General features: G+C 41.2%; 1 protein-coding gene across 16 annotated transcripts in view; it reads right to left on the bottom strand.

Annotated features, from left to right (window-relative positions):
- Nucleotides 1-23479, bottom strand: part of FHIT (fragile histidine triad diadenosine triphosphatase) — a 1493627-nt gene that overhangs the window by 999827 nt on the left and 470321 nt on the right. For 3 of the 16 annotated variants that reach the window (XM_057555636.1, XM_057555634.1, XM_057555635.1), the window contains one exon: nt 14978-15123. The exons of the other annotated variants lie outside the window; for them this stretch is intronic. The gene's annotated coding sequence lies outside the window, so the exon portion shown is untranslated. The remainder of the gene's footprint in view (nt 1-14977; nt 15124-23479) is intronic. 16 annotated transcript variants of the gene reach the window in all.

Here is a 23479-nt window from a genome sequence, read left to right as displayed (position 1 = left end):
CCGGTCACTTCATTTTTGGGAAATCCACATTAACTCATTTCTTCAAATGCTCATTAACATTTCTATTAACGATACTTCTGACCCTCCATACCCACTCTTTCAGACAGGTCAAAACTAAATTTTTCTGTTTGCCATTTAAGCCTATCCCTCAAGTCTTTGCAGATAAAATATCATAAAAACAATGGTTTCTATTCCAGCTAGATGGGAATTCTCTTCCATTCCCTATACTCTTCCCACTAAACTCTACCCTTTGCTAATCCCAAGAGGCATGGAAACCCAAATGCCTATTGTACTAGAATGTAATGGAAATAAATGAGTAAAGCAATCTAGTTATAAGAAAAATAAACACCAATACACTTGATTGCATAGTAAACACTATCTCCCTGCCCCTTATTTTTTGTCATAGAGACTTGTCAAAATTTATTTTTCATTTTCAAAACTTTGCTAGAGGGCTTCCCTGGTGGTGCAGTGGTTGAGAATCCACCTGCCAAGGCAGGGGACACAGGTTCGATCCCTGGTCCGGGAAGATCCCACATGCCGCAGAGCAACTAAGCCCGTGCGCCACAACTACTGAGCCCACGTGCCGCAACTACTGAAGCCCATGTGCCTAGAGCCCGTGCTCTGCAACGAGAGAAGCCACCGCAATGAGAAGCCCGCACACTGCAACGAAGAGTAGCCCCTGCTCGCCGCAACTAGAGAAAGCCTGTGTGCAGCAACAAAGACCCAACACAGCCAAAAATTTAAAAAAATTAAAAAAAAAACCTTTGCTAGAGACATAGTAATAAAGAAATAGTCTCAATAGTGCAAGCAGCGACCAGATGGCAGTTGACCTTTGACCTCAGTGTTAAGAGACATCATGAAGAGGTGGAGACTGGCAAAATATCTGTCTAGATTGGCATTTGCTACTCACCTCCAGCCATTTGTTGCCAACTAGGAATTCAGGCTCCATGTTGTTAAGATCTTCCAGTTTTTTATGGAAAGTAAGAAAACCTGCACTTTCTGTGAAATCTCCAGATTTTCTACTATTTTCCAATCTTGCATGAAATATTCCATTTTTCCAATCTATTCTATTTCTATATTCTAGTGTAGTAGACATCTGGTTTTCTGTTTGCTTTCTGCCAGTGAGCTGATATACTGAGACCTCTGAGTTATACCATCCTCCAGCCAGTAACTTTGTCTTTTTCACCACTACCCCCTACTCCAACCACCCATCCTTTCCACCTATCTATGCCCATCACTTCCTTTAAGACTTTACTCAAGAATATACTTCCTCCACACAATTTTCCCTGGATCACTCTACTCTTCCTTCCTCATGATCAAACTGTTTTATTCCTTCAGCCTTTATACATACACTTTGTGATCCATTTGTAAGCCCTCCAGCTCCTTCTCTAATTACACCTAGACTACAAATCTCTAACGCTGAGGACCCTGTCTCCTACCACCTTCACACCCCCTGAGGACTTAGCAGAGTATTATATACCCCACAGGCATTACATGCATACTTTGGGTGAATAAACAGTCTATCTGCCTAATCTTGCTGGGCTAGTAGTTTATATTCTTAGACCTAATGCACTTTCGAATCAAAATAGTAAGTCTATGTCAACTCTCCATAGTTAAGGCAATCTTGAGGATTCAAATACTTAGCTGAACAGGCAAGGCAAAACAGTTTATCCAGGCAATAAAAGAAGAAGACATCTATTAAGCTGAATCATCAAGGCAACTGTCCCAGTCCGGCAAATGTTCAAGTTTGGAACTTAGTTTCAAGATGTAGCATGGAGAGAAAACATATGATACAAGTGTCATCTCTTTCATGTCCTGAGCTTGTGACAGACATCATTAATTGATCACAGCATTCTTTTCTGCTGAGTCTGAATCCAACTTTAGAAACCTTTTTAACAGCATTCTAGATGGATCAGCGTTCTAGGTGGAGCTGGTATTTGAGTGGAAAACACTAACAAAAGGATAAGATACACATAAATTTTAGGGGTCAAAAAAGAGAAAACATAGTATGTAACTTCTGCTGCCTCTCAACTTCTCTAAATTTTAGAAGCTGGATGACTTAGAATGGGGAAAGTTAGGTATCTAAAGTTGAAGAGTTTAGTAAGAACTAAAGAAGAAAAAAGTATTTCTACTTTAATGGCTAGGCCAGTTTACCTTACCTGTTAAATTTTAATCCTGTATAAAAGATTTACTCTGTGATGGAGCTGCTTTTGTTATGCCTTATAAAACATACTGAAATACATAAAGGGTAAATGACTCCACAGGGATTGCTAGTTTAAATAAATAAATGGCTATATTTATTTATATTTATATTCAAGGGGCTGTTTCATTTCTCAAACATTGAACCAAAACCACTTTTAACAACTCAGACAGAAAATGACCAGCATCAAGAATTATGATGAAGGACCTCCCTGGCAGTCCAGTGGTTAAGACTCTACGCTCCCAATGCAGGGGGCACAGGTTCTATCCCTGGTTGGGGAACTAAGATCCCACATGCCACATGGCATGGCCAAAAAAAAAAGAGGAAAAAAAAAAGAATTATGATGAAAAGCCAATTATCTTTAACTATAAGCAAACTTATTAGCATTTATTAAAACAAATGATCTCTCAATACCAGAAAAAATAAATGTGGATAGGTTAATTAATCCTTCACTCCTAAGAGACCAAAAGTTACTTTTCAGAGACTCCGTGCCTTTTAAGCCAAATCCACAGATAATAAGAAACCAGTAAATGATAAATTAAGGTGCAAGCAAAAGACTGAGTAGCACAGTAGACATCTATGAGTTTTGCTTGCCCCAGCATGCATTCCTCATTATACTGGAGTCAGCATCCTGACTTTCCTCTGGGGAGCCTCATCCTTCCAACTCTCAGGCCAGATGGCATGGATGGAGCTAATTTCACACCCTACCACCAAGAGTGGGCCACTGACCAATCAGTGTTTTCCATTTGATGAATGATACAGGGAACTATTCATTAATTCAAGTCAATCCAATGATACTCAATCCTGAAATCTGGCCTGGAACTATTGAGAAAGAGAAGTTGGGAAAAAAAAAAAAATCCTGCTGGCATGCTGAGCTGCTAAGATATATACTTTGAGCCTCTGGTGGCCATCTAACCACCACAAAAAGAGACCCTGCCTCTGCATGACACCAACCTGATGCAAGCGGAACTCAAAGATGAGAGAAATAGATTTCTGATGCTATCTTTGAGCAGCTAAATCCAGCCATTCCTGAAGGCAAAGTAGCTCTTAACTTTTCAGATAGGTAGGGCAATATCCCCTTACTTTCATTAAGCCACAGGTAAAGCTGAGTTTCTGTCACTTGCAAATAAAAGAGTCATAACTAAATGCAAATAGCTTATAGTTTATTTCATTATTGGGTGTTGAACCTCTAAGCTTTCACATCACTGTATTAGAAAACATATTCCAGTACTGACGGGCTATTACCTCGTGCAGCGACCCTCATAAATTCTCATTTCCTCTCAGCACCTCTGTTTTCTCATTTATAAATTAGGGATTAAAAAAAATGGTAGTCCACAGAGAAGATATACAAATGGCCAATAAGCACATGAAAAGACATTCAACATCATTAGTCAATAGGGAAATGCAAATCAACTCTACAATGAGACACCACTTCACACCTACTTGGATGGCTATAATCAAAAAGACAGACAATAACAAGTACTTTCTAGGATCTGAAGAAATTTAAAACCTCATCAACAGTATATTGTTGATGGGAAGGAAAATGGTGCTTTGGAAAACAGTCTGGCAATTCCTCAAAGGTTAAACATAAGAGTCATCATATGACCTAGCAATTCAACTCCAGAGGAAAAAAATATATATAAGTGTACACAAAAATTTGTATACAAATGTTCATAGCAGCATTATTCACAATAGCCAAAAAGTGGAAACAACCTAAATGTCCATCTACTTATGAAAAGGTAAACAAAAAGTTGTATATCCATAAAATGGGATATTATTCAGTAATAAACAGTAATGAAGTACTGATACCTGCTACAACATAGATGAACCTTGAAAACATTACACTAAGTAAAAGAAGCCCATCACAGAAGACCACATACTGTCTGACTGCATTTATATGAAATGTCCAGAAGAGGCAAATCCACAGAGACAGATGCCTTGAGAAAGGTTGAGGCAGCGGCAGGGTGGACTGCAGACTCAGGGCCCTTGGTGCCTTCTCACATTGCTCTTTTTATTCCTTGGATAACTAGCGACCTGTCTTACCCACGGGTGTGTCATGCACTATAAAACACTTGTACATACATGTGTCTGTCAATAAAGTTGATGTCCTCCTGCCACCCCCAAGAAAAGAGAAAAAGAGAGAGAGAAAGAGATATACAGTAGCAGAGGCAGCTCCCCACTGGGTCTGAGCCTTGCCAGCCCCACCACCGGGAGACCATTGCAGTCAGCTGGCACCTGTTCTTCTGTAACCTCGTGACACCGAAATGCTGCGATCAAAAATGTTGACACGTTGGAGGAAATGCAACAGGACTTGGTGGAGTGTGCTACTCAGGCGTTGGAGAAATATAACATAGAGAAGGACATTGCGGCCCGTATTAAAAATGAGTCTGACAAGAAATAAACTTCACCCAGCACTGTGTCTTGGGGAGGAACTTCCGTAGTTATGTGACACATATGTGGGGACTGCTAATTGGTACAGGGTTTCTTTGTGGGGTGATGAAAATGTTCTGGAATTAGAAAGTGGTGATGGCTGCACAACTTGGTGAATATACTAAAACCAGTGAACTGTATACTTTAAAAGAGTTAATGTTATGGTACAGGAATTATATCTTAATTTTTTTAATTTAATGGAAAAAAATGGTAGCCTATTCTGATTCTCACCATGGCCAGTACAAGAAATCCATGATGATAATTATAAAAATGACTATTCTTGGGAAAAACTAAGAAAAAAATCCATACAAGTGTAAAGATCTATTGTTTTTAAAGCTTCAGCAAATGTTAAGAGAATGGGAAAACAAAATTACCAAATAGATTTTCTCAGATCACTTGGCTTCTTTTGTATCAAGAAATGGTCAACAGATAGCTAGCAGGCGCACATAAAAGCTATTTAGAGACCTCTTGAGGTTAACAGCATGCAACATATTGCCACTGCACCAGCCTGGTCGGGAGTATTACTTACGCCACCCTTTCACAGCTGTATTGGTCTCCCATTAAATATTCAGAGCTTCCTTGTTAATAAACTGCATTAGGAGCTGGATGCATTGTCTGGATAAACTGCACTGTCCAAAAGGCTAACCCATTATTACAGAAAATGCAGAATGTAATTAGTATTCCTCTGTGCATAAGCCACAGCTTCCAAAAATGGTGCTATATTATGAAGCCTTAATTAATAAACAAGAGTTGGGCCGTGACCGGTTACATTTATCTGAATTTTATATTGTGAAGAAAGGCCACTGTTCAAATCCCATTTACAAATATCTAAATTCTGGCTAGCCTACATGAAGACAATCTAAACAGTAAGCCTGAGAATTCTGTGCTGCTAATAGCATTGTGTTGGTACACCAACAATAGCAAACGATTAACTGCTGGGGCATAAACCATCCTGAGAAATGCTCGGAGTGGGATTATGATAACATTGTATTTCAGCTGTATTATATGGTGCAATTCTTCTATTTGTTCATATGCATTTCCCATTTAATGGATGGAGGAACCACGGTGGCTTTTCACATCACTGTAAAGCCCTAAATGTGACAAAAGAAAAAAAAAAAAAAATGTGAGCTGGAAAAAAAAAAAAAAAGTGTGAGGTGGTGCTGGGTGGGAGCAGGGGTACTTCATGATGGAGTGTAAGTACACAGTTTCTTTCTGCATTTCCAGCTGCTTGTTATTGATTTTCCCCTAACCTAACCCCAAAGGAGAGTCATTTATGTAAGCCATGAGCATTGAACTAATATTTGGGACCGTAATATTGAGTAGCCCAGTTTATGAGCCTCAACTAAAGGAGTATTTGCATTAAACTGTATTCACCTGATTAAAATCCATCAACTCTACCATCCTGAGAATTACTTAGCACCTGTTACACTCAGCTACAGGTTCTCTGTACAAATCAGAGGGCAGCAAGGATCAGACTCATACCGGGAGGGGAAGGGAGGGGAAGAGCATGTGATGTGTGTTGAAAAGCAGATCGCATTAAAGACTGCCAGTGTTTAAATCTGAAAAGAGTCCTAAGCCTACTGCAAATAGAAAGCTGTGTGAACATGATAATTCTTTCAACAGAGTCTGTAATATGGCTTCCAGGGGTGCTGTGAAAACAGGGTGGTGAGACAGTGTTACAGTTCAGCGAAGAGAGACTGGCCCAGCAAGGGAATGTGGCATCCACAGGAAGCCCAGGAAATGGTCCCTGCCTCCGCAGAATCAGCTAGTGTTCATGGATGGATCCTGAGCCTGGGGGATTTCAGCAGCCTGAACAAGCTGTCTTAGATCACTGCCCTTCCTATCAGCTCCAGGCACCAGGCATAGGCTCAGAGTCCTATCGGTCTTGGCAAGACTTGTTCACCGTGACCACAGAGATGGCATTTTAGTCAGTAATAGGCTGTAAGAGGCCACCTTCATGCATGTGAAGAACACTCCCTGAGACACTGGTTTAAGTCCTAGATCTCTACCACCTAGCTATGTGATGTCCGACAAACAGGCTTGCTCATCTTTCAATCAGAGGGTGGAGTCAGATAATAAATACCTGTGAAGTGAATGAATAAGGGAATAAAAACCCCTAAAGCCGAGTTTCTAACCTCAGTACCACTGATACTTAGGGCCAGATAATTCTTTGTTGTGAGGTTTGAGTAGGGGAGAAAAATATTCCCTTCTACTCTTCTAGGTTCTGTAGCTGGTCTAAGAATTAAACTGACATAAAACAGATTTACAGGAGCGGGAAAAAAAAAACTATTTTAATTACATATATACCTACAGGAGCCCCACAAAGATATGAGACTCAAAAGGCCAGATGATGGAGGCTTATACATTCATCCCTTGGTATCTGCATGGGATTGGTTCCAGGACCCCCACGGATACCAAAATCCACAGATGCTCAAGTCCCTTACAGTTGGCCCTCCATATTGGTGTATGCAGAACCCGTGGATACAGAGGGCCGACTACATACAGGGAGCTAAGGAAAGGAAAGGGGTCTTGGGACTTCGTAGTGGGAAGGCAATCATGAGAAAGTAAGAGGAGGAGATGTTTGGTGAACAAAGGTACAGGCCCCTTTCTAATGTAAATTCCCTTACAAAAACATAACTTCTACTGTTTTCAGAGCTTCTCCTGTGTCTGCAGTTTCTCAAAATAATTGGGTGGAAATAATCCTTATTCGAGAGTGGCACATTTGGCATAGCATATTCTGCTACCCTTCAGATGTTTCTAGCATCCCTGCCTCTACGGACTAGATGGGAGTAACATACCCTCTCTCAGTTATGACAACTAAATAAGTCTCCAAACATTGCCAGATGTCTCTCGGGGACAAAACTGCTCCTGGTTGAGCACCACCTCTAACATATTTAGGTTCCAAGAGATAAATTCATGCACCATACAACTATATAGTAACCTCTAACTTTTAAGAAAACTTACACTGACACCTTCAACATCACTGGTAGTTTATTTTGACAAAAATTTTATTGAGCACCTATTATGCGCCAAGTAGAAAGATGAATGGGAAAATACTGCCTCTGCCCCTGAGGAGGTCACAGACTAAGTGAAAGTGGCATTTTCACAGTCCTACGTCAAAGAGAAGGGTAATGTTCAGCTAACCATGTTTCCAGTAAGTATGAGAATACCCTTCTGTGTGACTAGACAGGCAAGAAGTCAGAGCATACCTCTTTGCTGTTAAAAGATTAGCACATATATCAGAGATGCTGTCATTTGATAAGGTGAATTTTTGGTCGTTTGGACGCATTTTAGTTGTTTGCTGCAGTTTGTTTATTGGTAGGCAGGGGAGCCTCCGACTAAAAGGACTGTCCCAGGAGGTTGTTTAGCCTGAACATAAGCCAAGACAAAGAGCTGGGGAATGAGACTGCCACTTACTTGCTGTGTGACCCTTGGCAATGCATTAACCCCTCCAATCCTCAAGTCCTTTTCTATGAAAGGGAGATAATCATTGTAAAGTGGTTAGCAAGATGCCTGCCATGAAGCAAAACCTCAGGAAACAAGAGCTATTATCATTGCTGTTGGTATTGTAACCTCTCTATTTTATTACAGACTGCCCTTTTTTTGTGTGCTAAAATATACATAACATAGAATTTACCATTTTAACCGTTTGAAGTGTACAGTGCGGAGGCATGAAGTACATTCACACTGCTGTGCAACCGTCAACACCATCCATCTCCAGTTCCCAAACTGAAACTCCCCTTTCCTCCCTTCCCCCATGAGTGTTTGTTTAAACCAGATCTTATCCACAAAAATACCTTTCGAGGAAATGAAGTCTAGGCTTTTGTTTGGCAAAGCCTCTCTCCTTGACTAAACTTCCTCTAATCCCTCCTTGCCTTGACCTTGTCTGGGTCTGGTGGCCCAGCTGTAGCAAGAATCTTGCTCAATCAGTTTAGCAAACAAACAAAGAAAGAAAAAAACACTTTAATCTCCCTCAACATCTGATCACATTCCCCATCCCCCACCCTTGGTATTTGATCACCTTGGCTGGCCTTCAGCAAGAACCCTTAGGTCAGTTTAGTAAGAATTACCCTTTTGCCTTAAAAAGTTCCCATCCACTGACCCCTATTCTGCCCCTTGACTCTAAATCCCCACTTGTCCATGTTTCATTTGGAATTGAACCCAGTTTATACTGAGGTTTCTTTTCCTCTATTGTAATAGTTCCAGAATAAAATCTGTTTTTACCTCTTTAGCTACTATCAGGCTCCAGCTGTCACATGTAAATGGAACCAAAGGAAATTCCCACAGTACCCTAGAAACGGAACAGAAACAGCACTTACAATGGCCATCTGGGGTTATGTTGATGAGTTTAGTATCCATCAGCCACCTCCTAGGAGTAACAAGTAAGTGATTCATCTATCTTGAGGCAATAAACAGAGGATTCCAAACAAAAGCACAAAGGCTCCTGACTGTGGGGCCTGCCCATCATATTTCCCATCACAAAAGCATTGACTGCACTCCCCACTTCAGTTAAGACTGGAGCATCTAATCAATTATTGGGGCGGGGCGTCGCCAAGCTGTGACTTAATGGTATATTATTTTGAATTAAAGTTACTTAAGAAACGGCTAATGCAAGAGGGACTCTCTGACCCTCCTGTCCATCTCCCTGAAAGCAGGAAATAAGTCTCCCCTGTGAAAGGTGCACTCCCTGCATCTGGAGGTAGAAGGAAGGACCGGCACCCTTATCCCCAGAGACAGGGAACTCAGGCCTAGAAGCCTATGTAAACAAACCTTGTTACTTCTTTAATTCACTACTCCAAGCCCAAACTCTGTTTAGATTCTTCACTAATTGAGCACCCAAAACCTGAGTTTCTTTGTCCTGTCAATTCCTCACAAATGTATTGTCTAAAAAGTATAAAGGCTGCCTGCTTTGGCCACTTCTTAAATCCCATTCCTATGAGACCTTCACGCATGTGGATTAAAATGTGTTTCTTTTTCTCCTGTTTATCTATCTTGTGTCAATTTTATTGTTAGTCTGCTCATAAGAACTCAAGAATGGTAGAGGGAGAAGTTTTCTCCTGGACACAATATTCCAGAAGGAACTCTGTTGACATATTCATTTGGTAGCCTGTAATTGGTGGGAAAAGACTAGTTGTTGGGCCTAAACTATCAAAGGCACTTACTTTCCCATAGAAAGTGAGCAAACTTCCTTCATCAAGAATCCACGTGCTTTTGTAGAAGCATTCTAGGGGGAAAACTTCTGGTTTATAGCCAACCTCACAAAGTAGCTAAAGAGTTCCTAATTTCACCTCAAACCTCTGCTTCAGCACCTACTGAGCTGTGTCAAGTTATTTTCTATCCACTGTCATTCCTGATCCTATCGCAATTCAGTTTAAGGCGTTTGTAGACAGGAACCCTATCTGAGCTGTCAGCACCTTGCCTGATCATCTTCCAGCAAGTGGTCAGGCAGAAGCATGCAGCTAAGGATGCCCTGAAGCAGACTGTCGAGGAAACTGGCCAATGAGATGAGCATCTCCACTTGCACTCAGCTGATAACATATATGGTACTTCTGTCACCATCTGTCCAGGCGTATTGATCTTGTAACAGCCCCGAGGCACTTCAATCTGGTGGCAGCTCTGTGACTTCTACCTGTGGATCACTTTGTCTCCATGCCCTTTCCTTTTCCCCTTCTTATCCATGCATTAGGACCTCGCCAAAATGTTACCTCCTTTGAGAAGCCTTTCCTATACCCGCTAAGGCAGAAGTGGAGATGGCTGTTTTGAACCAGAAACACACAAACAAATGAACAAAAACATTGAAATCTCCAAACTGAATCTGCACTTTATCTCAAAAGATGTGGTACGATGTATGGCGTAATGTATGGCAATTTTTTCCAAGTCTTAACAATACATCACAGTGACCTGGGGAATTTTTTTAAAATATGTATTCTCAGGCCCCACCCTGATTGAGACATTAGGCCACAAGCTTGTGGCCCAAGAAGGTATTTTGTTTTAAAGCTTCCCAAGATATTCTGATGTACAAAAGTACCGGAAACAGTAGGCAGGCATGCTACTGTGTGTCTTTAGGCAAGTCACTTTGCTTCCCTGAGACTGTTTCTCATTTGTACAATTGCGGATAAGAATGCCCATCTCACAAGGTTTTGGAAAAGACCCACAGAGGGCAAGAGTGCAAAATCCTTGAATGATGATGCCTCAGCAAGTGGAGCTATGAGGATGACTTCTACGGATTTCCTTAAAAAGCTGTTCTCTGCTTCTCAAAACCAATAGCCCAGTTTGCAAAACCTTCCTCTATTAGAGAACAATGTACCAAAGAGAAGACGGTTTCAAACCAGGATGACAGCCTGAAAAAAAATCAAAAGGGACATTGAGAAGGAGCCCATGTAGAAAGCAGGACATGAGCATGTAATTAGGTTTTTCTGAAGGCCTATATTCTTCATTCCCATTGCCATTTCTCCTGATTAAAAGGTTCCCCCAGTAGCTGAAACCATTAACATAAGTCCATCAAATGGTAGCTGTTGTGGAGAGCTACCCCACTCTGTTAAATTAGTCAGGCTTTTGTGTCTCTCATAGACTAATGCTTTAACATTTCACTACCTATAATAAAGTATATGCACCACAAGAAAAATGTGTTTTGTGACCAGCAGGCTATAACACAGTGTTCTGCTTATAGGAGCCATGGGTTTAATTGTATCCTAAGCTGATGATGAGTCACCACTCTGGCATTTGGTTAAGGAAGCCAAACAATGACTCTGTAAACCTCAGCTCAGAGTGCCCCCCTGAGTCTGAGAAAAAAATGCCTTATTATAGACTGTTTTGTATCACTTAAGGGTGTCAAACAATAGGATACCATGACAGCCAGGACTTATCAAAATCCCCTGCAGAATAATTCCCCATAAAGAGGTGGTGGTGGGGAACTAGGAACCATTCCATAGCTCAGAGCTAGAGGGGAGAAAAACTGCTACACAGAAGTCAAAGAAGGTTGCCACCTACCACATCCACCCCTTCAGATGTCCGCCCTGGAGGCTAAACTGGGAGACAGATGAGACACCAGGCTTGGCGTCTCCCGTTTGGAAGGGCTAACTCTTAGAGGGCTCATCCTGGCTCCCTCCAGCCAGCACCAGCCGAGCAGAGTTCGAGGCACTGGAGCCTTACGATTACAAACACTGGCTTTGGAGGCCATGCATCCAGAATCAGAATCCACCCATTTAGCTGAGTTACCAGCTTCGGTCACCTTTTTTAGGTTCTGAGCTTCTGTCTCTATTTCAAAAATGGGAATAATAAAAACATGCAGCTTCTAAGGTCAGGGTGCAGATTGAATTTTATGGAAAGGACTTAACATGTGCTCAATAAGAAGCAGTTGATACCATTATTTTTTATTATTATTATTACTACCAAGGAACTATCAGAAAGTCTGAGTCTCCTATGAATGTTAGTCAAGAGCCACCAAGCTTCTATTATGTGGCGAGCACTGTGGTAGGTCTTGGGGACACAGGAGCAAACAGGACAGATACAATCTGCCCTTTTATGAAGCTTATGGGGTGTGTGTGTGTGTGTGTGTGTGTGCGTACTGGCCTGCACATTGTTTATAAACAAAACAAAACATGTAGCAAACATTTTAAAATTGGGTGACTTCACACAAAAGTCCAGATTTCTGGCTCTGTTTGAAAACATCAGAAAATCTGAGAGGAAGTGAGATCTCTCTCCACAGGCCAACCTGCTCCTCCAAAGCCCTCACAAGTCCCAAAACATAGCTCCAGCCTTCCGCCTGAGACGGGCTCACTGGTCTCTCTAATTAAGAGAGTGGAACGCTCTCAGGCTACACAAGATGAGGGGCCCCGGGGAACATGAGAGACAAGGAAGCTGAGGACACAGACCTGGAGGACCAGAACTGAAATGCAGGGAGGGAAAGGAGGACTGGCATCCACCCTCTGTCCCTGGGTTTATTTGTCTCTCGGCTCAGCTTGCTTTGTTTGGCTGGACACAGAAAACCCTGGAGGGGAATTCTGATTCCAACTTGCTCTATGCACAGCTAATTATTTGGGGCTCCCAGAAGGTTGGAGAGAACAATGACTTCCCCAGCAGTTACAGTTGGACTAGCTTAGTTCCTTTTCTTCGCCACAGGGGTCAGAACCATGTAAGGGGAGCTATTTGTTTTGGTCTTAAACCAAATCTGCCCTGGGACACAGACAGATGTTCTGACCTGAGACCAGGAAAGCCACTACTTCAATGCCTAGCAAAATTCTCCTCTCTTGCCTTCCTAGTCAGCCTACAGACCCATAATATGCATTTTCCCTGTTTAAACTGTTTACTTCTCTCCTTTGCAAATAAGAAGTAATGTTCAGAAAAAAATACTATATGCCCAAGAATTGCATCCCTCCTCCCAAGTGAGATATTTCATGTTTCCTAGGAAGATGGGATAAAGACAAGCAGGGGAGCTAACTGGGATGGATCAGTGAAACTACAGAAGCTCATTTGTATACAACCTTCTAATAAGTAGCCACAACTTCATTCTAATAGGAAATGCATGACAAGTCCCTTAAAAACAAAGAAATAGGAGAGAAAAATACATGCTCCATAGTTGTGAACACTATAACAGACTGGAACAATCTTCCAGCAACCGCACAGAGATTTTTCCTACATCCACCCAAAACTATTATCGTCAATGGTGTCCCCTCATTTCAAACAGAATGAAATAGATTTAGTTGGCTGCTACAGGCTGTTTCTAGCCTTCCTGCATCTAAAGACATTTTCACTCTCAGCCTTTCCAGTAGGGATTCATTTGGATTTCTTGTCAACTATCCTTCAAAGACAAGGTAAGACCTATTATCTGATTAAACTTATACTCAACTTTATTTGTTTACCCAATCATCTAATACCTATTTACTGACTGCCTCCTAAGAGCCAGGCACTTTGTTAGGTGCTGAAGATATAAATGTGAGTCAAAACAAAGACAGGCCTTGCCCTCAAGGAATCCAGGGGAGGCAGATAATCAAAAGACCTCACCAATATAAAACTGACCTTCTGAAAGGTGCCCAAGGAGAGGTATCTGGTACCAGGAGGACCCATTACATAGAAGGAGTCCAGTTAAGGGGGTATAACAGAGGCAAAGAAAGTGTCCCAGAAGAAATAACACTTGAGCTGAAATTTATAGGCTGTAGGTACCAGATAAGCAAAGGCCCTGTAATGAGACTGAGTAGAGTGAATATAGGGACTGAATAAAGGCCAGCCTGATTGGAGTGGAGAATCCACAAGGGATGGAGTGATGAAGAAGAGTATTAATGGTGACCATGCAAGGCTTTATGGTCCACATCAAGAATTTTGAGCAATGGGAAGCCATTTTGGGGATTTTAAGCAGGGTGCAGTGGTAGTAGTTGATATGACCATATTTATGCTTTGAAAAAAATGGATTTGGGTAGAGGGGAGGCAGAGTGATTTCAGGTAGGCCAGTTAGTCTAGAATTTGGATGGCATGGTGCTGGAGGTGATGGAGTAGAGGTGACACATTCTAACAATACTTTGGGACCAACCCAATGTGCCAGATGCATCTCAATGGCCCAAGACAGGTACTATTAATATACTTCCTGGTGCTGTGAAGCTGAGTAAAGATTTTTTTTTTTTTTTTTTTTTTGGCCACATCGCACGGCTTGTGGGATCTTAGTTCCCCAACCAGGGATTGAACCCGGGCCCAGGCAGTGCAAGCACCAAGTCCTAACCACTGAACCACCAGGGAATTCCCAAGACATTTAGAAAGACCAAACCAAATAGGACCTGAGCACATCTAGTCTCCCTCATCCCCAGCAGCAGGGTACCACTATGCGCTCTGAGCCATCATAGCTCTGTATTTGAATTTACAAATTCTGAGAAAGACTCCACAGGAAAACCAATTAAATAGGCAGGGAAGAAAACACCATTGAGCGCTGGAAAGAAAGATGGTAACAGGCAGGTCTCAGTGGAAGTCGGTAAATGTTGAATTTCCATACTAGTGTCATTAGCACTGTTGCTGATTTTTTTTTTTTAATATTTTGGTTAATCAAAACTATGGGTCAATCAACTGTTCCATAATGACAGCTTCTGTGGTCATAAATCCTTGCTATCGCCTGCAGCTGACATGGTCTCAGTCCACGGGAGAATAAGCAGCAAAAGACTAATGTTTCTCTTCATTTCCCCCAAAGGGAGTTAGGCAATGCGTAATAAAAGAATATAAATTATTCACAATGCTTTCTTGAAGTTTATGATTCATGGTTTGGAAGAAATAATGGACGAAGGGGAGAGGTGGGAAACAGAATGCTGAATGAGAAAATTTCTTTTGAAAATGGAAGGATGAGTTTCTGAGGTAGACCAAACTCACCACACACAGGGCTTCGGGCTTCTCAGCGGTAGCCTCTGGTTCTTTCACAGAATGGTTCACTCACTCCTTACATTTGTTTGGACAATCCTTATTAAACTGTGGTCACCTGAGGAGGGCTCAGTGTCCACCAATCCAGTTTCTCTAGACTTTGGTGAAGATGGAGAGAGGGAGAGAAAAATGGAGAGGAAGGTTAGAGAGAGGTCAAGTCTAGCTGTGTGACAAAGTACTGAGGGAGTGGAAGGAAAAAAGTGTATCATCTGGTGGAGGAGAGAGGACATCTGTTTGGTTTTACTTTTAGGAAATAACAGACATCAGTGTAGTAAAACATATGAAAGTGGATAGGAGCAGTAGGGTTGTTTGTTGGTTGGTTTGTTTTGATAAAGTTAATTCATATATCAAACCCCACAAAATGGAGGCTGCCCCAGTGGCCCAGCCCATGTCATAAATCTAAAGCTAGGTCAGCCCACACTTACAGGAAACACCTGTTAAGGGAGCCTAACACACACCAAATCACAATCCTCCAACTCGGCTTTAGAGAGCTCACCTTACCCTAGAAAACAGGACCTGCTCTCCTTACAAGCAAATCCCTGACCTTCTAGCCCATCATGCCATTTCCGTGTCACTGTTTCCAATCATCTGTAAAACTCGCTCTTGCCCAAAATCCCTCAAGAAGGGTGCTCCACTGCTCTGCACTGTAATCCCCCAATCCATGAATTGTTTTCCCTTGAATAAAGGACATCAAACGCATTACTAAATCATTTTAGTTTTGTCATTTGACAGTTTGTTTGTTTATAAATATGGCCTGGATTAGATATATAGCTCTCCTTCACAGTTTCTAAGAAATACAAGTAAAGGATTTCAGCAATTTTGAAACTTTGCTCTCTTGCCAAACTAGGTTTCCTTGACAGGAAATGCTGAGACTAAATCATGTGCATCTGCTCTTTATAAAGGCTAGAAACACATTTATTGAACCTACCAGATGCAGGCACTGTACTGGGCACTATTAATGGTAGAAATAATTGAAGAATCCTTCATGATCCAGCCTTGGCTTACCTTCCTAGTTTTATCTCTTGCTAGTTCTCCTTCAAAACCAAGACCACAGCCATTTTGTACTGCAATTCACAGAACATTTTGTTCTGCTTCCCCTCTTTATTTATAAACATGTTTCTTTCTGCACTGAAAGCTCTCCCTCATTCATCCAGCTGCACTGCACCTCCCCACCTGCACCTGGCCAATGCCTACATTCTTCCTGTCTCAGTTTGGATGTCACTTCCTCAGAACGCTGTCCAGAATTCCGAAGTGAGTCAGGTGCCCCTACTCTGGGCTCTCAATGGGTTTATCTCAACCTAGTCTAGGTAGCATTCAATGATAATTAGATGGTGGGAAGCTTTTTGATAGTAGGGACTAAGTCTTTGTCATTCTTGCATCCCCAGGCCTTAGCACCCCATGAGACACAAACAAAATACCCATTAAATCTCTGATGAATGAATAAAGATATGCAATACTTGATGCCCAATTTCAAGGAACTTTCAGTGTAATTAATAAAGATACAACCTTTTGAAGTACAACACAGCACAAGGCATATAAAATAAGTGCCTCTTGTGTAACAAAGTAGGTATTCAGAGGAAGCAAAGATTACTTTTGGCTGGGGTGATGGGCGCAACAGCAGTAAGAACAATTCCATGTTTATAACACAAGCACTGTTAGTTGTTTTCATAAATATCCCTGTAACATGATACTATTATCCCCATTAACAAATGAGGAACCCAAGGTTCAGAGAGGTTAAATGATTTTTCAAAGTTACAAAGCTAGTAACCAGCAAAGCCGGGATTTGAATTCTGAACACAAGATTTCAAAACACTGAGAATGAATCGGAAGGTGAGTTGCCCATGGAAAAGGGAAAACATAGATAAAGGCACTTTGGAACCATGCATATCCTGGGGACTAAAAAGAAAGATCAAGCTGATGGTATGTAGGAATACCGAGGACACCAATGCTAGAAAGTGAGTAACTAGATTGTCAGGGACCCTGCATGCCAGGCTAAGGAACTTGCATCAGTTTATGGCCACCAAGGAAGCACTGGTAGCTTTAGAGTAGAGGAAACATGACTGGAGATGAGTCTTTGAAAGATTTATCAAGCAGTGGGACACAGGCTGGACTGGGAGACAAAAGGGGGGTTTGCAGAGAAGGAAGAAACTCAGAGCCTAGTGCAACTCTTTAAAGGCACTGATCTCTGGGAATGGAGTAGAAAGGATGGATGCAAGCCATCCTGTGAGAGAAGAAACAAACAGCCATTGAGAGCTGAGTTACTGTGGGTCTGAAAGAGAAAGGAACTAAAAGAGACTTAAGAGTATTAAGCCAAAATGACAGGGACACTAATGAGGAAGTCAGCCAAAAGAAGAAGTACCATAGAAGGTACTGGTTTGAGGAGAAACTTTAACATGCTGAAAAAAGACACTGCAGGGAAAATCTTCAGGAAACAGTTGGAAATGTGGGACCAGAGAACCAGAGAACGACCACCGTAAGAAATGCAACTTGGGGGCCATTTGCCTTAAGGTGCAAATGGAAGCCATAGAAAATGTGCCTATGTCTTCAAGGGCTGAGGAATAGAAAAAGGGGGTTGGAAAGTGTGCAACAAATCTTAGTTAACACTCACATTTAGATGGCAGGAATATGAAGATTAACAAGTAAAAGATGTTAAAGAATAAGATCTAAATGCCCAATATGAACCAGGCACTATGCCAGAAACTTTTTATATGTTATTCGATGAGGTCTGTACTATCTTTATCTTATAAACACTCAGGCTGAGGAGTAATGTATCTTGCCCAAGGCCGTACAACTGGTTAGTGACATAGGTGGGTTCAAAAATATGTTTATCTGACTTGGGGAGCATCTCACTCATGTCACGCTGCCTCCCTGAACAGGGCCGTGGTATGGAGGCCATTGGAGGGGAAGAATTTTCAGGAGTGGACAGGATGACCTCAGGCAGGGGCAATGAGGACTGAGAAGAGGCCACTGAGTTTAGAGACCCACCTCTCAGTGAGAGCTGTGATATAAGACCTAAAATCGAACCTCAATATTATATGCTGCCTTGACAGCTGGGGAAAATCAGGATGGCATCCAATGGCCCAACCACAAGTTCCTCTTCCCATTCTGCTCCTGGGGATTAAAGTCCCCTAGCCAAGCAGCTCTCCTTATCATGCGGACCAGGCACAGTTCCTGTTAACCCTGAATAATGGGGTTCAGTTTCCTGTCAGCCTCTGGAATGATTCAAATAAGCCAATTACATCTTCTTGCAGGAACCAAGGGTCACCCACCCCCTTGATACTGCCTCTCACAGCCTCTGGTTTTTCACTCTGTTCCCAAGTGCAACCATCTTGGGGCTTTGTGTGGTGTGCAGCACCTCTTCCCCTAGGCTGTGAGCATATGTGACTGATAAACTGCTGTCAGTCTCCCCTGTCCAGTGTTGGAGGTTGTGTGTTTGGCCATCCCCATATCCCTAGGGTGGAAATCTCTCCCTCACCAACGGGGTAAACAGACGGTGATTAAAACAATAGAGGACTCCAAAGTGTTCCCTGTGGACATTACATGGGTAAAATACTTCACTTTAACAAGTATTAGCTTTACTACAAGTGAAGAAATCTGAGAAATGAATGAATTTTCTAGTTTTAGACAAGAGGAAACTGAGGGACAGACGGGTTAGACGGCTACCCTGAGTTACAGAGTAGTAAATTCTTTTATTTTAATGCTGTATTCTTCTCCAATATTTTCTTGACAAGCTCCTGTCCAGATGCTGCATAAGAATCACATGTATCCAGAATTTACAGAAAGCTATTATAAGCAATAAGAGAAAGGCAAAAAGCCTAACAGAAAAACAGGAAAAAAGATATGAATGGGTAACTCCCAAAAGTAGAAATAGAAATGGACAATAATGGGGAAATGTTCAACCTCATTATTAATCAAAGAAATTCAAACAAAAATCACAATGAAACATTTCTTTGTATCTTTCAGGTTGACAAAGATTAAGAAGATTTACACTATCCAGCGTTAGTGATGTTAAAAGGAATTGAAGACTCTCATATGCAGATGGGATGAGTAGAAATCAGTACCTTTTTGAAAGACAAAGGAGCAACTCCCATAAAATTTTTAATTATATTTTCATATAATTTAATTTCTAGGATTATATCTCAAAGAAACAACTTGTCAAGTCCATGAAGATGTATGTATGAGGATGTTTGTTCTATTGTTCTTTGCAATATTGAAAACCCAGAAACAATCTTAATGTCCATCAACAGGGCATTGGCTAAATAAATGTGCTTTACCTATAAAATGGATTACTATGCAGTCTTTTAAAACAATGATGTAGATGCATATTTATCAACATAGAAGGATGATATTAGGTTAAAAAAAAAACTAGCTTACAAAACTGCATGTGGATTATTATACATATAAAATTTTGTATATTTCTATATACATGCATAGTGGGACATTTGGAATGAAATTTACACAATTTAAATATCAAATATATACAACTATCTAATTTTCAGGTGACTCTTACTCTCTTCTTTAGTTTATCCCAAAGGCACATATCAATAATTGAGGGGGGGGAAAAAAACTTTCTCATTTTGGGGGAAAAAAATACTTTGAGCAATGAATATTTCCCTTCAAAAAGAAAATGTATACTTCAGGAAGAAATTACACAAATCCTACAGCATGTTTTGATTTTGTATTTATATTTGTTTTCCGACAGATAAATGTGAAATCCTGGAAAGAAGGGACTCAACCATGCACTGGGTTTCTCATAGGAAGTACATATATTAACTGAGGCTTTTGTGCCCCTAGCGGGAGGCTGTGGATAAAAAGTGAAAACCAGAAGGAGCCTGGGTTCAGTAGGCGCTGGTCAGCCCCTCTCTGATTGAAAAGGACACCTGAGTGGTAACCAGTGCGATTCCCATTCCGAGTTCTCAGCAGCGGCTAATTTTTTGCCTTTGACCTTGCCAACTATTCACACCTACGCTTTGATAAGTCCCACTCTTGGAGCTTTCACCTCTTGACAGCAAATGATGGTGTTTCAAAATCCCATTTGTGCCTGTTCGCTGTTAGAAAGTTTTGTGTAAGGCACATGTGACCTACAAAATATATTTATCAAAACTTAACTCTCTGAGAAATCAGTTACTGATTTATCTCCCAATTCCATCACCCAGAAGAGGGCAAAAGGTGACAAAACAGAGCCCACAGAGAGTTTAATTCAGAAAGACAGACACTTAATTTAGTTATTCTGAAAAATAAGAAACCCTACTATGTCACTTCAGAAATTTCAAAATAGAGATCTCTGTGTATCCCATTAGGCATCTGTCATGCTCCCAATAATATTACTTGTGACAGCTCTAAGAGAAGCAATATACATTGGCCTCCTAGGTCTTTAAGAATGCACAACTTAATCCATCTGGAAATAGTTGTGTCGTTGACCCTAGGGTTCTTTATATTAGAACAAAGTCAGACACGAACTCTGAGGCGGTTCCGGAATATTATATGAGGGTGAATTACGGGCAGTCACACAACCTAGCATTGTCCTTTAAAGCGTTTTTATGAGGCAGAGCCAAAGGCTGGCAAACCTCTCCTTCACCACAGAGGAAATCTAGGCTAAAAAGAAAAATAAGAAGTTTATGAACTATTAAAAAGATAAAGCTGCAGAGTTAGGGAGTTATGGATTAAGTTCCGATCCATTAATTCTTTTATTCCCTGATTTAGAGGTGGCTGAAAACGTGCGGCCCTCTGGTGGGTGACAGAAACACTCCCGTGTGCACAGGGGCCAGAAAGGAAAGGCTGGCACAGTAGGGGGTGGACCCACTTGTTCGGATGATCATTTATACGGGAATCTGGAATTCAGTAATCTCACATCCCCCTGTAAGGGAAAGATCCACTCCCCAATTTCATTTGGGAGTTCTACTGCATTAAGCAATATTCTGTTTGGCCAGACATGCCATTCTTCTCCTGAAGGAAATTAATTTCTTGACTTTTCCAGCTAATATAATCCCAATTCAGCGCTTAAAGTTTTCTCAGGGCGCTACTAGATGAAATAAAGTCTAAAGCACCTCTTGTGGGACCTCACAAGGCACAGATGGAAACAATAGAGGAAAAACAAGTTGAAGAGGGGAAGGTGAGGACGGGCAGGGGGTGAGGAGATTCGGTGTTAATCTTCCCCTCAAAAGCCACATATGTGATTTGTTAAGTGTTCTATAATCTTAACTCTTGGCTGAATAGAGCTGTTTTATGATTTCCATAGGAAATATATTTTTAAGCAAGTAAGTTCTCTGAACAGGATAAATAAAAGATTACAAGAAAAAGAAACACGGTGGTTTCTGGTTGTTTAAAAGGCAACTCAAAAAGCCTTCACCTGCAAAAGGAAAAGGTCAGGATCAATAAAAGGGCCTTTCCTTTAGAAAGAGATCTGTTTTCAATTTAACACAAATAAACCCTTCTGGTGGGCCTTCTGAAGACCAAGGAAACATCAAACTGTATAAGGGATCTGGCCTTGCCAGGAAAATAAAATTTCTCCATTTGAAATTCTCCAACAACAACAAAACAAAACAGAACAAACCTAACCCCCACCCTACCCCCTTCCTCAGCCCTCTGCCTGACAGCCAAAGGCTGATTACCCTGAAAAATAGAAACAAGTCCTCAAATATAAACATGTTACTACTCATAGGTACAATTTTATACTAAAAGTGGCTTTCTAGAGACATCATCTTAAGTGTGATGTTACAGGGGAATCCCACGTATTAGGAGAGTCTGGCTTGGAAAATACTGCAGGATACTGATGAGCATCTTTGATGACAAAACATCCACTCTTAAAGGTACCTTGGTCAAACCACTGCATCTTGTTCTTCTAATAGGCCCAGTTGCCTTTGTGAAGTATTGGCTCAGCTACTGTGAAGAGGCACTTTTACTATCTTTTTGAGAGATAGGCAATGAATGACATTTTTTCTCAGCCTCATTTCCCTTCACAAATCTGAATGCTTCCTGCAGTGGTACTGTTGTTCTGAACATCAATCCCTTCTACACACACATACACACATCGCATACACCACACACATATGCACACACACCATACACACATATGCATACCATGCACACATACACAAGCATCATATACCATACACCAACACCACACACATCCCCACACACACAATTCTAATTGATGAATTCATAAACCTGACAGTCGCCCATTGCTGCAACCTCAGTTCTGTCCAATTCCTAGCTCTTACTACTATACCTTCTCCCCTTGTCCCTTTCTCTCAAGAAAGCATATTAGAATGCAAGGGAGTCAGAATCTTAACCGTAAATCTGCTCTCAATTGTAAGAAAAATGTAAGTCATTTTCATCCTTAAGCAATTTAAATATTATTAGAGAAACCATCACTACCCACCAGTGAAATTCAGCATCAAAGTTAGTCTCCTGCCTGGAATGACCTCCCCCCACCCTCCCACACACACTCTTCTTCAACCATATAAATCCTACCAGTATCTCAAGGTCCATCTACTTGGTAAACAAAAATCCTTCGAACTCCCCTTGCTAGACTCTACGAGAGCTCACAAACGCAAGCTTGCAAGAGCCAGGGGGGTTAATTTGTTTGCTGCAAGCCAGTTTTCAGACATATGCATTCACTGCTGAGCAGTGGAGACACGGCAGCCAGAGAGCATGTACCCCGCCTGAAGGGCCAGAAGCCAGTCAGCCCCACCCATTGCTGCCATATGCGAACGCGGGCCCATGGCCACCAAATCTTCCAATGTTTTAAGAGAAGCCAAAAATCTGCATTTTATGTGAAATATCCCAATTGTAAATGTTGGCTCAATTAAGAAAGTTAAGAGGACAACAACGCTGTGATCTGCACTGGACCCGTGAAACCACTAATTTGCAACCTCTGGTCTCTATCAAACATATGAAGCTTAACAATGAATGACACCTGTGTAAAGAGGTGTGTTGTACGTGTGTCTTAGATCACCAGTTAGAAAGACATAGACAAATTTATGTAACATGTAACTTGAAAATAAAGCAGGGCTTTATCTAGTTGTCTTCAACTTTAGCTTAAGTTTCAAATAATGGAAGAAGGGCCTGAGATATTTATATTTTAAAAAGAAGGACATTGGTCAAAAAAGTTCAGGAACACTGAGCCTGATGGTAAGGCACTGGAGGGCAGAGCCTATACCCTTACCTCTTTCATTCAGCATGTATCAAGAGTGCTAACTATATAGGTTTTAATGGAACTGATCTGAATATTTAAGGAACCAGATTCCAGACAACCATTTCATGCATTAGAAATTTAATTTTGCAAGATTGCCTATATAGTACCAATATATTCTCCAACTGTCAGCAAAGGATCCTGTTCTTCAGTCAGATCTTACCTGCATCTAAATATTTTTACTTTATAATCTTAATAGTTCTAAATTCATCTAACAGAGTAAAGAAAAATGCCTGGCACAAGAAATGGATTCACAGCAT

The sequence above is a fragment of the Balaenoptera acutorostrata genome, chromosome 10 (assembly GCF_949987535.1).
Source record: "Balaenoptera acutorostrata chromosome 10, mBalAcu1.1, whole genome shotgun sequence".
Lineage (NCBI taxonomy): Eukaryota > Metazoa > Chordata > Mammalia > Artiodactyla > Balaenopteridae > Balaenoptera > Balaenoptera acutorostrata.
The sequence above is the reverse complement of the archived record's forward strand: the minus strand, read 5'-3'. Positions and strand labels throughout refer to the sequence as shown.